At 51.2% G+C, this 18,037-nt stretch overlaps 2 protein-coding genes across 6 annotated transcripts in view; one reads left to right on the plus strand and one right to left on the minus strand.

The window, feature by feature from the left end:
* Positions 1-15,767, minus strand: part of LOC125950670 (GTPase-activating protein CdGAPr) — a 78,737-nt gene extending 62,970 nt beyond the window's left edge. For all 4 annotated transcript variants that reach the window (XM_049678864.1, XM_049678865.1, XM_049678863.1 and 1 more), the window contains exon 1: positions 14,577-15,767. The gene's annotated coding sequence lies outside the window, so the exon portion shown is untranslated. The remainder of the gene's footprint in view (positions 1-14,576) is intronic.
* A 1,185-nt stretch (positions 15,768-16,952) lies between these two features.
* The window catches only part of LOC125950254 (uncharacterized), a 16,443-nt gene continuing 15,358 nt past the window's right edge, over positions 16,953-18,037 (plus strand). Inside the window, exon 1 of one of the 2 annotated variants that reach the window (XM_049678064.1) lies at positions 16,953-18,037. This exon is cut by the window's right edge and continues 693 nt beyond it. The gene's annotated coding sequence lies outside the window, so the exon portion shown is untranslated. The other variant, XM_049678065.1, reaches the window with a different exon arrangement.

Raw genomic sequence — 18,037 nt, forward strand, 5'->3', positions numbered from 1 at the left:
TCCTCGAAATAAAAGGTGCAAAAACACCACGGAGAGCAACAAAAATAAAGCCCGGAACCGATTATGTTGCTGCTGCTGCTGGTGCTGAAAACCGAAAATTGATGTTTCAGTGTTTTCAAGCGGCACACTCCATCCTCGAAGCTCTAGTTTTTGGGGCCAAATAGAATGGCTAGACGAAAGAAAAACGGGCTAAGCGAGCAACAAGATGAGCGCGCAAAGATCGCACGTCAATCATTGTCTTTAGGTTGGGCCATTAGATGCGGCATAAAGTGGCCGCTTTCGATAGCCTAAAACAGTTTGGCCCTATTTTGAGGGATCGGCATCGCTCATCATGATGATGAGTTACTTAAAGGCGCATCATCTCGACTACCACCGCTCACTACGGGAACACAATAGAGAGACCTAATTACACTGGACTAACAGTCCCAGGAGGTCTGTTCATCCCTTGCACAGCGGTGAACTAACAATAAAGTCTGGAAGCACAAGCCACCATGACCAATCGGTTATCTGACGGTCCATTGTATTCCCCGGATAACCGTATATGATTCATACCGTGCCATAGAGCGCGGTATGAGATCACTTTTGAGGTACGCACGCGTCATGTATCTTTATTAAAATAGTCATCGTTGTGTGCGTACGAGGTCCGAGGAGATCGAGCGCAAAGGGGAATTATTTAACCCGCATCGGACACAGTATCGAGACCTTCACCCTCAGAAAACGACTCCGACTCCGGTGGAGAGCTACCTTCAAATTGGATACATCGTTTAAGAGCAAGTGCTGGAGGCATTTGCTCATAAAATCCTAAGGTCGTTGGCTCACCGAAAATGCCCCAAAAAAGCGCCATTCTCCTGTCGATGCTGGGCGCGCGTGCTCCCTCCCAGCCATGCCAGCGGAGCATTCCTACTAACGCCAACTGACCCTGACTGGCGAAGGGCAGTTCCATTGGCAGTTGAAGTCGACATCGACCGGACCGGAACCGGTTCCAAATGCGTCGTGGTCGTGGTCGTCACCGCAGCACAGCATTGAAAATTGGACAACAACGTAACGTAACCGCTCCAGGCCTGGACTGGACCGGTGGTGGAAGGCATTAATATGCTAATTTGGGATGTAATCAAATCAGTTCACCATCACCTTCACAGGCCGAGTGACTCTCCCGGGGATTCGAACGGTTTCCAACACAGTTTGGAACGAAGAGTTCGAACTAGAACTTCGGATCGACACAAACACACACGCGGAGGACACCCTCTTCAGCGCGATCCCTAACATTCCCACATCCACAGAGTTGAGAGGAGTTCTATCGTGGGGACTACACCCTAAATCCCTCCCCCGCAAAAGCTGCTTCAAACGTTTCTCTGGTGCGAATAGACACGCATTGCGTGTCCAGTGACCATTGACAGCCGGTCACACCTCGCATCGCGACTCGCGAGCACGCATTGAATGGCACTCGCTAGTAGCTGTCACCGCCAGCAGCAGCAGCAGCAGCAACAACAACACCCACCCACCATCATCATCATCGTGTGCTACTAGGAATGTGAAACGCCAGGAAGGGGTTGCTACTTGCCCGGTATACGGGTCACTTGTATGTCACCGAATTCAAAATGGCGCGCAGTAGCAGCAGCAGCTAGGGTAGGCCGTATTCTCCATTCTGAATCACACACCGGCGCGCGACTAGTCTATGTGTGTTTGAGCGACGTAACTATCGGCGTGAATGAACCGATCCGGAGCATCATCGTACATGGCATCGCCGCGAGAACGAAACGTGGATCGGAATGGGTGTGTGCTGGTGGCCAAAGCCAATATGGTTCCATGTTGACCCACTTTAAGGTCACCAGCTGCCGCTACTGCGGCTGTTCCTCTGGTACCCTTTTTCTCACTCCATACGCGCTAAGCCAGGAGAATAATTTAACCCGGAAGCGACCGACAGAGCAACAAAGCAACAAGGGGTCGCGTCTAATGCTACCTGGTGATAGGAAGAGCGGCGTACAAATAAAAACCACTAAACAAAATAAAAACTTCTCCAAAAAAGCCCATGTCACGTACGAAACGAAGCGAGAGCCCGGTCTCACCGCTTCTGTCACAATCGAGCAACGGCCGATAACTCCAATTTCCCCATTTTTATAAGAACTCCCTTCCCCAGGCATCAGCGAGACCTCACCGTGTCGTATACCGGTTGCTGTGCCGGGAGGGAAGCACGTTCCATGTGTTTGAACAGTTGCGGGCAACCACAACAAACTGATACTGGGCCGGTCGGGCGGGCGGTGGCCCCTCGCGCGAATGGGTGAAACATATGGCGCTGAGTGCTAAGGGTGGTCGTCATGGCAGCCTTCGAGGCGCGCAGCTGTCAGCACAAGCGCCACCGTGCGCCACCTCTTGCTGATAGCAAGTGAAAGAGGTGAGCGACCTAACGATGGCCTGATGGAAAGGGTGCTGCACGCGACTCGCGAAGGTGACGCGCGCGCGCGCTGATGATGTGTCGCGCGTTTCAAGAGATGCAGCAAACCCCCCGAAAAGGTGCAAGGTGCATTAATGTGCATACAGCTTGCTTGCGACCTCATGTGGTCACCTTTTTTTTAACCATACAAACTGCAGGTTGATATTCAATTTGTGACGTTTTCAGGCACGCTTTGACAATGTATTTTCGAATGAAAATAATAGCCCCATTTTATCCGCAAGTTATTTCTGCCGTTATTCAAGCAGCTGTCGGAAGTTTCGGGCATTTTGTGTGACGTATCATGAATCCATCCGCTCACCGGTACCGCTTTTGACAAGTGAAATTTACCGGAATACATAAAAGTATAAGGCCTCCGATATATTGAAAACATTTTTAAACATATTAAAGTAAATGAAATGAAATATTATTTGTAGAAACACAAAGTTATGGAGAAAGAAGTTATGTGGAAAAAGTATGTACAACAACATGGTTGTTATAGTAATTTAAAATGAAAACAACAAGAACAAATAGCTATAAACAGCAGCTTCCAAGTGCGTATTGGACGATATGACATAGTCATCCTAATGCACAATCACTTATCGATATCTTCTATTATAAAACCAACATCACAAATGAATGCATACACCTGGGTGACAATTGATCACTTTGGAGTGTAAGATGAATCGAACAAACATTCTCGACCCACCACACGACACAGTGAGATCATCACGATTGAATGTTTTTAATTGTAAAACAAACCATTTCGCGCTCAGGCTGACACATAGGGTTTCCCCCTAGAAGAACAGGTTACCGCGAGAAATGACAAAAAGCAAAATCACTGCGAATTTTATGACACAGCTGTAGTGTGTGTGTGTGCGTGTGCAGTAGCAGTAGCAACTGATTATCACTTTAATCGTTCGCCACATCATCCACCCTCGTATGACTAATAATCCAACCGGATTTCCTAAATCCCCTAGCATTGGCCAGCCAGATATTGGTTGATAAAAAAGAAATCGAACCAATTGATGGGTTTATTACGCCCCGATAAGCAAGTCATTTAACCACTAGGCACAACAGAACGCACGCTGGAGCACTCGGACTCGAAATGCTAATCCCTGCCACTTCAAGGATACATTAATACATTTTGTTATTAGTCCGCTGAGGCCGAGAAATAATATTTTGATTCATTGCATTGCCGGAAGGTACGGTGCTTTGGCCGATGTTTGTACATCCCATTCCATGGCTGCAAATGGCGCGCGAGCGGACAAGCCCCGAGTGCGCTGGGTTTTTTATGTGTTTGGTGGATCACCACATCGTTCCGGCTTGTAACGATCATCGTCAGCGCAACGACGTGCTGAAATCCGTAAACATTCTGAGCGGCCACCAATCGACACCACAGCACCAGCATCATACCTTTTTGGGGACGCTACGCTAGTGGCCAGGTGGCCAGGGGCGAACCTAGCGAAAAGGCACGATTTGCATATTCACCGCAGCATTTCTTACGGTCACGTGAGGCGCGCGATTCGCGGTAGTGTCAACTGACACGAAAAAGGTGCACGAAAGGCAGAAGAACAAAGAAGCAACCACAAGATGAAGAAAAAAAATGCGAAAAAAGGAAACGCTGAGAGTCGGAGTCGGAGAGCGCGCGCACGAAACAGAAAAACAATTTATTACGACAAACAAATTGCTTATTCATTTGAAGGCAATATATTTATAAAATTTCGAGGTCTCTACAGCGAGACACACACAAAGCGAAACATATGAGATGGGGGATTTGTTGAATCTAACCACCTCCTCCCCGAAAGGCGACATTAGAGTCACCTTCGCGCAACGAGAGCCACAGAAACAAAGAGAGTGGCGCTCTTCTGCTTGGCAACTGATGCTGATGCTGCCGCCATTCCTTGCTGCTGGTGGCAGCATAAAAACGGACCAGCAGCACAAAACGCCACCAGAACGCACCAGACCGGAACAGTAAAACATTCGTCACTAGCCGTGTGGTGGTGGCCCGTGCTGCCAACCGCCAGATAAAGGCAGTATGAGCGCCCCACACACACGCACGCACGCATGCAAACGAACGACAATCATCGAAGTAGAGGGGCCCAGGTTGTGTGGCCAGACCAAATCGAAAAACGAAACCTCCCAATGTCCGATCTCCCCGGCAGCATGCATCTTCTGGCGACGCCGGATGTGCCCTGCTGCTACCAGCGATGGGGGTCTTCTTCTTCTTGGTCTTGGTGGTATAAATATGCTGGCTGGCTGAAGCATGGAACGCAACACTCGCAGCGAACTCAACGGTGCGTATCGGGATGCACCCGGGCGGCCCCCGTAACTACTGTATGTTGCTGCACGTTCGCGGAGAACAAAACGATGTCCACAGGGGGCTAAGAGCGTTTCTAAATGCATTGCCACCTCTCCCCATCCTTGGGTCAAACACGGCCACAGAACCGTTGGAGAACCTTGACCACATATGGCTTAGTGCTGTAGCAGCGCTTTCGATTCGATGCTTTTGCTGGCGGAGTTTATGAAGAGGACGTAGCAGTTGAAAGACTTGCTGCTTATGCCCTAAAAGAGGAGAAAGCAAAGGAGAGGGAATACTCGCTCCTAGGACATTCATTTCGAATTTCGATTTCCCTCATATTTTCATTTCATTTCGCAGTTCGCTCCCTTTAACTCGCTCCAGATGAGATCGGGGCATGGTTTTCCGGAAAATTCAACAAACGAGAATTTACGCTTTTGCTTCGGGGCAACGTCGACTTGCAGCTGCCTCGTTCTCGTTCTCGTTCACAAAACAGTCCGAGAAAATGGAGAATTTGGGTTATTTTGGCGAAACCTGCCGCCATCGTTCGCCGCCAAAGTTTGCCGCATTCTGTGCTTCTATTCCCCATTCTCGTGACCTAGATTTTACCCTCGAGGCCTACTGAGAATGTTGGGAGTTTTGCGCGGAAGGGAAGGGCAACATCGCACAAAACTTTATCATCGGATATGGTGGTGGTGGTGGTGGTGGTCCATGTCCACGTGTACCCGAACACAATGCTCTGCCTGACAGGAACAGGAACAGGAGCGTGTTTCCTCCTCATTTCTACACGAACGGAATTGACTTGAGGCAAAGTTGAGCTGCTTGTTTGCCTGCAAAAGATGGCCGTTCCAGGGAGTGGAAAGGCATAACCATGCTGCTGGTAAGTGCCTCTGGGAGGATGATGGTGGGGTGAAGGTGCACCACGTATCGTCTCAAGACGCTCAAGACGCGGGGTGTCTAACCATTTCACCCCAAATAGACCTTCCAGTATTGTGCCGTGCCGTGAGGGGAGGAAAATCAAAGAAAATTGATCAAAACACACACAACAGAGAGCGCACACAACGATCGTCGTGTAATCCTCGAAGGAATTTCAAAGTTTCCAATCCAATCCAACCCAACCACCCACCCTAAAATGTTCAAGGGAGGGGGAATAATACAACCTCCCCCTCGCACGCCATCCAGCCAGCCTCAAATCAAAACTCCAAACCCATGGCAAGGTGCACAGTTGGACGTTTGGAATGCCTTTCGTTGTGGCGATTCGCGCTTCCAATTCCTTCACCGGGGAGGGAGACGGGCGCTCTCTCTATTGCTTCAACAACAGTGTGTTTACATGCCAGCTAGCCAGCTCTACCCCCGTCTACCACACACACACACCCTATTCCGTGGTCTCCTTTAATGGGAGACGAAAAAGGTGGAGGGTACCATTTCTTGGTGTGCGCACCTTGCTCGCCATAAAATTCCACCACGCCGTGCACAGCAGGACAGCGAGCGAGCGAACGAGCGAAAGAGGTCTCTGCACTCGCCAAGAGAGCCCCCGCTCGTCCAATGGTCAGCCCTCTAGATCATGGTTGTTGAGATGGAATTTCGAAGCAGATTACTCCAAGAGCGACTGTGGGCCAGTGACGTAAAGCCGCCTAGCACCTAGCAGCCCTGGCCTAGCCCTGGCATGCGTAGAGCAGCTCGAGAGGAGCATGCCAGACCGGCATGGCAGACAAACCTTTTTAACTACGTTGCTAATTTGAAGCCGACCCGACCGACCGACCGACAGACAGACAGACAAACCAGCATAACCGCGCGAATAATCGACGATAATTATTCGAAAAAGCATGCGCCGCCTCGAGCCGAAAGCTACGAGAGAAGAAGCATTTAGCTTTGACGCTAATGCTGGCTGGCTCACACACCATATATGAACGCATATGAACGACGCACGGGATGAAGCATAAATTAAGTGAAAAGAAAATCAGAAGAGGGTTGGTAGATAATTAGTCGGTTAAAGAAGAAGACGAAGGGGGGGAGGGGGGGCCCATTTTAAGACCAAATTTGTCTAAAAAGGCGTACGTGTGGAGTGTGATTTCACGCAATTTTGTCGATATTCCTTGGATTCGGATCCCGAGGGGGGTGTCAGATTGGAAGGCGAAGGAGGGTCTCGGTATCGCAATCATGTATCCCGACGCCGCTCCAGTCGAAACAAGGAGAAGAGACTTTAATCGCTTCGTTGCTGCTGCTGCTACTGTTGCTGGAGTGCTAACATATGGTCCAACCCTTGTTTTACCGAGGAGTGGAGGACCCCGAACGCCTGGGAGTGCTGGACCATATCCGCGGCGCACAAATGTCTTAATTAACCTTTGCCGCGAATGTATCCCATTACTCTCCCAAACCGTTCTTCTCGGTGAGGGTTCAGAGAGAATCATCGAAGTCCAAACACACACACACACACGCGTATGGGCGTTGGTCACCATTAATTGCCTAATGACAAACCATGATGTTCCGGCCCGGGGGCATGTGTGGAGGACTCATTAGTGACGCGCGAAAGGACAGAATCTCCTCCATCTCTCTCTCTCTGTTGCTATCCCGGGCATGGTTTTTTCTTCTAATTTTGCACACACGCACCGCAGAAAAGAACGATTTATCGTAGTGTAGCGTCTAATCGGGGTAGCGTGGCGTGGCTGCTAATTGTTCTCTACGCAACGCAACGCAACGCAACACACGCAATACGTTGGCGTTTCGTGGTTTTGGCTTCGAAAAAAATAAATCCCCCCGCGAAATTGAAAGAGATAAATCGCGCCGCCGAACAACAGCTTCTTGTCGATGTGCCGGACGGCCTCAAAGCACGCACACGAAACACAAGGGATGGCAAGCAGTAAACCTCATTGCGGTGGTCAGCTGCTGCTATTTATGATTCGCCATGATCCGGTTGCCATTAGCAAGAGAGCACAACACCATCCACTCTCTAAGCAGAATTCCTTTTTGCGCAAAATGAAACAAAAACTGTTAAAGAAAACCGGGAGAATATGCGTGCGTGGACCCCCTCCTTCCATCCCCGTCCCTCCTTGTTACACCGGACGGACACACCGGATACACGACACCAAGCGAGCTGGTTGACCGTATTTTAACCCATTTTACGATTATTGCTTTCGATGAACAAACTCCAAACATGAGCTCCCGGTGCAAGCGCGCACACGCACACACACACACGCGATCAGCTGCTCCGATCGTAGAGTGGGGGAAGGGATCGAGTTCATACATAATCAGCAACTCCCGGGGGGGACCACTACAAGTGCCAGTAGTGACCGGACACCAAAGACCGGTCCCCCGTCAATGGATTGAGTTTAATCGTTTCAGGTCAACTGCTGCGATAACCGCTAAGAGGTTGAAGCATAAATCGTATACTAAGGAGCCCCGGTAATGGAGCTGGGTACTCCAAGACACTTCCAAGGGGCGATCGGAGATCGTGAACTTGCTGCTCGCGCCTCTCTCCCTCACGCGCTTCCGTAATCCGAATATCCGCGTAAATCATGTTTCGGATGTTGTGTTCTATTGCACGCGGTATTAAGGCTAAGGAGGGGAAGGAGGTCTATCTACACCTTATGCCGGTCGCATATGTTAGCATAACGAACGGCAAGGATCACAACACAGGCCCCGTCGTGTGCACGGTGACGTGCGATGCATCTTATAATGCTCATTAGCGTGTGTGCGAGATGGTCATGGACCTCTCTCTCTCTCTGCTCGATGTCACCCCCGTGTCCGAGTCCGAGTGTTTATCTTTCCGTTGAATTGTTGGCCACGGGATCGGTTGATTAAATGAAACGACACGCATCAGCTCACACCGAAGAAGGAGGACGCATACGCCGCAGGAAGGTCTGTCCTCTGTTTGCAACGACGACGACGACGATGATGATGATGCAACGTGGAGAACGAGGCGCGCATCGAATCGGTCTCCGCCTAAACGCGAATCATCAAGTGCATTGAATGGGCGGGTTGGTTGGGTAGCACCCTCACCAGTACCACCACCCACCAGAACACGATTGGACCATCAGCAGCAACAGCAACAGCAGCAGCAACAGCAGACCGAGGCATCCGATCATGACACTATCCGATCGCCCATCGCGCGGGTTTAAAACCAGCTCAGGGCTGTCCTTCGACCATCCAAGCCAAGCGCGCGGCCTCCAAAGGCGGAGTGGAGGGCATAAACATTCAATTCTCCGTCGTCTGTATGTGCGCGCGCGCGCACGCGGTCGCGATGCATTAGCCGATGCTGCCAACACGCCAACACGGCTGATGCGTCCTCGTATATTACGATTCCATTCCAACCGCGATATGCATTTGACTGTGGCCCGCGATTGGAAACGATATCAAGTTCTCGAGCGGTCCTGTCAGCGGATTGCGAGGCCAGCTTCGCGACAGCTAACCACCAGCGCCCATTATGCGCTAAAGTGGAGCCAGCGATGAATCGTGGATCGTCTTCAGCGTCGTGGAGACAGTTTGTTTGACTTAGCATCCGACCAGACCAGATGGGGGGGGGGGGGGAGACAGAGAGGCCTGTGCCTGGGGAACGATTTAAGATCCAAGCTGATCCGACGCTGATCGATGAGACATCTCAAGAGCGCGCGCGTGTGTGTGTTGGTCGTTCGCAGAAGATTAAGTTACCGGCACCGGCATGCCTGCTATAGTTTGGGGTTTAGGAAGGAGTTGCCTATCGACGGGCAACGACGATGGACGGGGGCGCTCTCGTTGGAATGACGAATTGGCCTGACATATTCTAAGCCGCGCGACGGCATTGGCATTGTTTAAATGCTTCACGATAACGAAGAAAATCATTTCGAAAGCTAAAACACAAAATCCAAGGCAACAAGACAAGACAAGAGAGAGTGTGGTGCGTAAAATATCTCGCGTTTAAAACCCGTTGGTTGGTATCGTCTTTCAGATGGTGTATTCGAGCAGCAGCAGCAGCATCACCATCAGAGCATAGATCAGCATGTGATCGAAAGACCTCGAACTCAAGCTAAAGAAGGGAAAGGCCATCGCCATCTCACCACGGTCTAGCGAGATGCTGAGAGGAGAACTTCCCCAAAACACACGAAATCGAATGATCGAGAATGTGTGTGTCTGTAGGTATGGAGATCGCATGCAGAAGCAGACACACAGCAAGCGGTACACAGCAAGAAGAAGGGGTCAAACGGTTCGACGCCATCGAGCAGCATAGCATCGCGGACACTCGAGGTTCAAACAATTCGACCATGAAGAGATAGAGGTGGCGAAGAAGAAGGATGGGATGGGATGGCATTGTTTTAGGCAGCGTTTATTTATTTATGCTGCATGTGCCACCTTCGCGCGCGCGCGTGCATCTGAATGCTATGCTGGCTCCTCCAAGCATCCAGACACTACTCGGCGTCTCACGCCAAGACGAACGTGGTGCCCACGAAATGGTCTGTTACTGTTGTTGTTGGTTCAGGTTGGTGTCGATCGATCCGCGTCGTGCGTCGGAGCGAGAAGCGATTAGAAGAGGAGAATTAATGTTCCAATGCAGAGAGGTGATGCTGCGCGTGGCCGTTGAAATTGATTCCCGGCTGTAGGCAGAGAAGAAGGAGGAAGGAATCGAGACCGGGCCTAATCTTTGGATGAAGTGCTGCCGGAGAGTGTGGACAAATGAGTCACAATTTCAAATGAAATGAGAACGTGGAATAGGAAACAAGATTCTTTCTTCTCGCTCTCCTGACATTCAAAAGATCGAACTCATCGAGCTCATGTTTCCAGCCGAACACCAAACACGAGAAGGAATGCATTCTACTGCAGAGAAGAAAAAACAATCCAAATACACCTTCGATCGCGCCCACCAGGAATCGGCAGATTGACTTTGCAATAGAGAAAGCCCTCGCTGGAAGTCAGTAACAGACCGACCGACCGACCGACCTACCGGGAGGACACACGACATCCTCAACAGGGTAGGAGACAAATAAATCAAAATGACATATTGCAAAAGTGCGCCAGTTGTTGAAGAGAGAGAGGCAGCTACAACACTGCACTTGTTCCCCTTTCGTGGGGGGCCAACGGGAGTTAGAGGCTCGTCCACCAGCAGCCTCACATCCCGTGTCTCGAGTCTTCTCGATTGCTCGAGATGTTACCCATCAATAACCCCTAGCCTAGATGCGCCTCTCCTTGCAAATCACATTCCGAATCCGAAACGAGAAGCGGCGGAGCGGAGTGGTCGCGTAGGACGATGACGATGATTCCGGCATCCCGGGCAACGTGGGCCCCTCTGTGCTAAGGATGGATCGATTGAAGAAACGAAATCTGGAATGCATCCAGTTCCATCCGGGAGTGAGAAGTCTCGTCGATAGAGAAGTACAGCTGCTACGATTCCGAAGGCTGGTGTCAAGTGGTTGCAACGATAAGGGACAGTGAAAAGTAATTTTATCTTACAGAACGAACACAGTTCCAGGTGCAGGACCTCGTGACCAGGTGGTCCATTCCCCCGGACATTCAATAAAATACTTGGAATTCGCTTCGCGTTTTATCAGTTTTTTCCTTGTCCGTTTTTCACCTTCGTTATCGATCGACAATGTCTTCTGGTGCAACAACAACAACAAGCGTCTCTATCCGGACACGGCGACACTGAACGTCGTTAACATTATGCTCTTCCCTCATTACATCCAGTACCGGTGCACCCTGCTGCACGACGACGCCGCATACGCGAAGCCACGGTTACATCGACCGAACCGCGTTCTCCCCTCGGTGTCTTTTTTTTTGTTTTTGGGTTTTACGTTTCGCTGCATTCGCTTTCACCGCGCGCGCACACGGCTCTGGCGTGGCAGGCGAAGTGCGTTTCCTTCTTCTCTTTTTTGTTTCTTCCCTTCTGCTGCTTGCTTTGTCTGTGTTCAGCCAACCGACGACCACCGAACCCTTTGGCATCGATGCACTTTCCATTGTTACGCACAATTTGCATACATCACCATCAGACCACCGGCAGCAGCATTGTGCCAGAACCAGCCTGTCCTGTTGTGAGTGTGTGTGTGTGCTGTTTATAAGAAGGGGCCCTCTGACCAGGCCGGTTGCATAATGGCAGCGCATAAGGGTGCTGCTGCTGCCGTTGCGTGCATATAACGGATTTAAATGCAGCACCAACCGCTTCCATCTGTGAGCTGTCGTCGACGGGATGCATCTTTTCATCCGTTTATCCGCCAACAGTTCGCCGCTCACGGGGAAGGTGGTTCCCAAGAGGATTTTGGGAGATCCTTCATAGCCTGTAGCCACCCTCTCACCGCTTTGCAGAAGCGTATGATGAATGGCTTTCCCGTGTAATCGCGATCCCTCGCTCGATGCTCGCGCGCCGATCATTAATCGCGCCTGACAGATATGCTGATATATGTAGCGAGCAGCACTTTCATAACACGGTTGGCATAACGGGGATCACCTAGATTTATTGCAAAACCCGGGAATCGGAGTTGTGATGCTGTTGGTTGATGCGTAGATGCCAATTCCCGGAGATCTCCACAACACTGCCGAGGTCACTTCCTTAAACGATGCTAGCGGCTATTAGCGCGCGGGATCAGGGAATCAAGCAATGGCATACATCGTCGTGATGCCTTTCAATTGATCGTGCATAATCTTCTGATTTAATAGCTAGACGACCCCCTGCGGCTGTTGGCAATTGATTTCGATTGCTTCGCGAGCGCGTCACGCACACGCACACTCCGCAGGGCGGATAAAACACTAGAGAACGAGCTGGCTGGCTGGCTGGCTGGCCATCGTCTTCACGGGTGCATTAGCGCAAACCCACCGTCACCGTGCCTCCACACCATCTTCGACGGGGCAAAAAATGGCGAGCCTATTAATAATAATCATCCCTGGAGTGCGCTAGCCGGTCGCCACGGCAAGAAGGCTCGCCACAGCGCAACGCCAACGCGAAGCGACCCGCCGGAACCGTCCGTCCATCCTGCCCCAATCGGAAGGTGCCGATAGGTGGCTCAATCGAGTTCAATTCCATCGTGACCATCGGTGTTCACTTAAGCCCGAGGAAGGTAATCGGATTGGGGCTCGCGTCCCAAATGGATGGCTTTGTCGCGGCAATAAATGGACAGCAACCATCGCGCCCATTCGCGATGTCGTGGGCACCTGCCTTGTCTGCCTGCCTGCCTGTCTGGTGGCCAACCTAGTCTCTCCTATCTCTCTAGAGTCCATTTAATTACGCAGCGAAGCAGGTTTGCGCAGGCTTACACAGACCGGCCAGACAGGCCACCGGCCCCATTTATTGGTCCACCACTTGACCAGCCTGAGCTTGCCGGGAGAGGCCGCGTTACCTCACTAAACGGCGGGCACATCCGTAGCCCTAAACAGGCTCCTTAGGCGGGGGCGCCGATTATGAAGCTCTTGTTTGGATTGGGGAGGAAGGGGGGGGTTGCTTCTGCACCTCCTTTCCCTGGACCAAGTCGAGACCGAAATCTCGAGCCGTATCGCGGCGTGCGTGACTCCCGCCGATCTCGCTCTAATTAGTCACGTTAATCATCGTTGCCCACGGCCGGTCAGTGCAGTGGCGTCTGGGCGGTGTGGTAAGGCGTCTGAAGCGACTAATTAGCCCTACACCGTGCGCCAGACGATGTTCCTTCGTGGTTCGTGCTTCTACCGGTCCACGGGCGTAACAACGTAAACAGTTTGGTCGACTGGCAGCGTCCGCAGTTTGTGTTGATTATGAGACGAGCTACATCGTACCCGAGGATGTGCCGGAAGGAAAGCGTCACTCGACCGGCCTGTGAACAGCTGATTGCTGGCAGCTTGGATTCGCTAAAAAGAAACGATCAGATCAGAACTCTTGGCCTGAAAAGATGGATGCTCCCCTCCAATCGAACGGACTCTCATTAGCCCTTCAATTCACACCTCCTTCCGTCGACGGCGATAAGCTAATTGCTGGCAAGCTCCAAGAGACTCCATAAGCAAATACTCCGGGGATGGTTCCCGAGATCCGTCAAACTAAAGGCAGCTGGTGCTGATAAGGTGGAGCCCCGGTAGGGCATGAAGCAGCGAAGGTTATCACGCGGTCCAGGGATGGCCATTTCCGCTTCCAGGCGTTCACGTCCCGTCCCGGAACGATGACACCCAGATCGGATTGCCCGTGAAGTATCGGCAATAAATTAGAATAAGAATTAGATTGTCTTTTGCCCCCTTCCTTGTGACATCAAGTCCCGCACCCAAAAAGGGATGATGTTATCAAGCCACTGTTCCTGGCTGCTCCTGGAGCGCGTTATCGATGATTGATGGCTCCCGGAAGAACGCAAAAAACGACGATTAACACAACCAGAGGCCAGAGCACATCGGAGCTGGAACTCGGGAATGAGGTCAACCCGAAACAACATTGAACATGCCCGGGGAGTGTGCGTGTGCGTTTGGTTCTCGCTGGCCCATGTTTGAAGTGCTGTGCTTAGCATTCTGAAGATGATGCTGAGCGAAGGACCGGTTTCATGGTTTCATGAAAATCCTTGCTCGCAAGCCGAACTCGGGAAATGTGCTGACGACCGAACGGCTAACCTTTGACCCCTTCCCCGAAACACGACCCTTTTGGGTGTGTTCGTGTAGCCACAGGGAGAGCCGCTCATCATCGCGAGCATAGAGCATCTAGTGAGCATAGCGACCGTTGTTCTCGTTGCATATCCTGCCTCTCTCTCTCTTTCTCGCTTTCTCTCTCTCTCGCAGGAGCATCAAATCATAATAAAGGACACTCGCACACGACCACCGAGCGAAATCCGTCCGTGACCGTTTTTCGCCAAACCATCTGTTTTCGCGACGAGGCCAGGATGAAATCATAGGAATTTACGCCCTCCCCCGCCGCACCCCACGTAACATTCTCCGGCAGCTTACCTTTTAAGAAACTGCGAACCGTTTCGATGGAGGTGGCTGAGGTTGACAACTATTTTCGTTGAAGCTTGGTGGTGGTGAGGTGCTCCATGCTGCTAAAAATATCCAGCCGACGATCAACGAAAAATTCAATCCAATGCGACGCTTTTCTCCGTTTCCAGGGCCGAATTTCACGCGTCGAGAACCGCCGAATAGCCGCACGCACTTTCTCACTAGAAGATGGACCGCGCGCGCGGGGTCACAAACTTTTTTTGGCACTTTCTTCGGACCCAACCCCGAACACACCGGATTTCCACTTTTCCCCCGGGGGCCCACAATAACACACACCCGAGCACAGCACTAACACCAGCACCGAATTTGCCGGATTTTTCCTACCGAGGACGGTTTTTCTCTGGTCAATTCGCTGGCGTCGTTGCCTTCTACGGTTTTGAAATTTCAAATCCCGCTACCGACTGCTGCTTTGATCATCAGAATTTTCATGATTTTATGCTCGACGCACACACATGCCCACACACACAAACGCACACACGCGCGCGCAGCATCTCAATTCTCGGTCGCGCGGCCGCTGCTGCTGCTGCTGTTGGCTCAAGAATTTTCCATTTTCGAGACACGACGGAGTCACACCAGGCCCCGGAGGATGTGGCCGCTCCGAAAGGAAAAGGTCGTTGCCAAGGATGATGCCAAGGATGTGTGTCCTGGTGCAGCAACACACGCTGGGCTCCTCGCGCGAGAACAAAATTCACGCACCAGAGAACAGCGCACACACACGCGCGGACGCACGCACGCACGCACACTCACTTATCACGCTTTTCAGAAAATCTCGCCAAGAACTAGAGGATTTTGGATTCTTTTTGTGTTCGGCCGAGCACCCGAAATCGACGGAAAACTCAAGGAAAACCACACCTCAGTCAAGGTCAACTAACTGCACAAACTAGCACGTAAACGTTGTACATACTTTACGCACTAAATTTTATCATCTTTCACTCGATTTCGGCCGCGCGAGTCTTGCTGCTGCTTGAACGTTCTTTACCGAACCGGACAAACCGGACGCACAACAAACCACACAGTTGAACACGGGTTTTGAGACGATTTGGGTGATGATTGGGAAGAGTTCACCACAGAATCCGTCGTCTATTGGTTCGCTGGTGCCGTGAAAATATTTAAACACCACGAGCGATGCACGCGCACGCCCTCCTCGATCGTAAACACAAAATGGAGAAGAACAACAGCAAGAAGAGGCACTCAGCACACCCAGTGAGCAAAGTCACTCGTTTTTGACCCAGTACTTTTTCGGTCGGCGGTCTTCTGCTCAAATAAAAATAACCGCAAAACACCACCGATCCCTCCGAGACACGAATGGAGCCATGTATTGGAGTCGCGATTTTAAATAACTCAAACGTGGCACACAATCTCTTCTACACCTTTCCACCGCTGTCTACGAGGACGGTTAAAAATATTCGATGGGGCGGTCACTCAAAAATGTTCACTGGGTAGAGCAAAAATATTCGCCTCAACAGCAAAAACACTACGGCCCAACAGCAAAACCATAGTTCAAAAATTACGTTACGGACGTTTTTCGAGATTCTGTTCCTGGATTGAGAGTCCTGGTACAGTTAGGAAAAACATGGCAAAAGTTTTATGTTGCGCATGATATCCTTAACCATCTAAAACTAGCTTGAGTGTTCGTAAAGTGCTCCACAATGCATTCCAAGTGCGGCGAGTCGCCGAAGCTCACACCCAGCTCTTCCATTCAGCACTACGGTATATCTTAGTATTCCAGAACGAGATTAATTTTTCATAATTCCTTTATCAGCTACTTTTAACAGACGATCGCACGAGTCTTCGATTGCTTGCCCGTCACGACAAAATCAAATGTTTTTTAAGAACATTTGCCAGACGCAGCTAAAGCAAAGAACTCTGATCCCTCACAAGGTCATGTTGCATGTCAAGGACACCGATTAAAGGGGCAAATAAGCTTAATTTTTTAGCAAAATACTTTTTAAAATAATTTCCAGTTGAAGCGTTTCGCGAGAATCGGAAGCGTTTCGCAAAAATGCTATCTGGGTCGCTGAATACGTTTTCCAAGCGTGCTTGAAAAACACCAAATACCCGCAATATGCTTCGATAATTCAGTAAATATACATAAAATGACTTTATTTTAGCAGAAACTACACTTTGGAATACTTTAAATTGCTCCATCAGTAAGATTTCATTGATTTTTGAGGACTTTTCTTTTAATAAACGCTTCGTTCATCACAGTTATAAACGGGTCCAGGAGTCGAAAGTTGCAAAAAACGAAAACCGCACCTGCCGTGTTCCGAAACCGCAGTTCCTGCAGTTCCAGTAGTTTTTTTGGCTGCAGTTCGAGCAGTTTTCTGAGACGTCAAAATGGCGGATTGTTCCGGAATCGCGTGAATTTCTGTAAAACCACGCTCCTGGGACAAAGTTAGAAATTCGTTTTCTTCCTTTCGTGACAGAGTGCGTGACCGTGACCGCCATCGAAATGCAGTAGAATCGTGCGGGTCGTGTTTTCGGTCCCGTTGGACCGCCTGGCGGACCTTGGAAGTAGGAAAATTTGCGTGTTTTTTCACACTCGCCAGTCGCACGGGGAATTTTTCTTCGCACACGCCCCACCGTCGTCGTCGCCGCCGTCGCTGCTGCCGTCGTCGCTACCGACGCCGCCGTCCGCGCGTCCTCGTTCTCGCTCCCTCTCTCTAGCCGTCGGTGCCGTCGTCGTCGTTGCCGTCGCCGTCGCCGTCGTTGCCCGGGCAGCAGTGCGAGCGAGTAGGCAGGCAGTGTCGTCGAGAAGGCGACGCACTCGGTTTCGTTCCGTTCCGTTGCGTGCGCGTGTGAGTGACAGAGAAGGGGCGCAAGCAAGCCGCAAGAGTGAGTGAGAGCGCGCGCTCGAAAGCCTGTGTGTGAATTAGCGGGAAAAAGAGGGCTGGCAAGTGAGCGCCCTAGCGCGCAGCTCGAGCACAGGCGCAAAAAGGGGGTAGCATAAAAAGCATATTTCGCTTCGCTCGCCCCGCGCCAAAGGGCGCGTGTTTTTGTGTCGAAATTGGCGCTGCGACAGCGTTCCTTGTGCGCGGCCGACCTGCTGCTGCATCATCGCTGACATCGACATATCATCATCATCATCGTCATCGTCATTGTTGGTTGCAACAACCGTGGCCACCGTCCAGCATCAGCCTCGTTTCAGCAGCGCGCGCGCCAACCAACCGCCAATCGCACCCATACACACTCACGTGCTTTCGTCCTGTTCTCACGCACACCTGAGAAACGCCCGGATCAAAAGCGAGTCCCGCCGCGTGCGTGCGTAGGATTCGCTTTGCTTCTCTGGGGGTTCTCGGTGACGACGGGCCAGCGCCTTCTAGGTCGCCACCCGAGAACGACGACGACGACGACGGGAGCGCGCGCACACGGCCACCCCACCGCTGCTGGGCAGAAGAGGAAAGCGAACGCGC

Source organism: Anopheles darlingi, chromosome 2, assembly GCF_943734745.1.
Source record: "Anopheles darlingi chromosome 2, idAnoDarlMG_H_01, whole genome shotgun sequence".
NCBI classification, from domain to species: domain Eukaryota; kingdom Metazoa; phylum Arthropoda; class Insecta; order Diptera; family Culicidae; genus Anopheles; species Anopheles darlingi.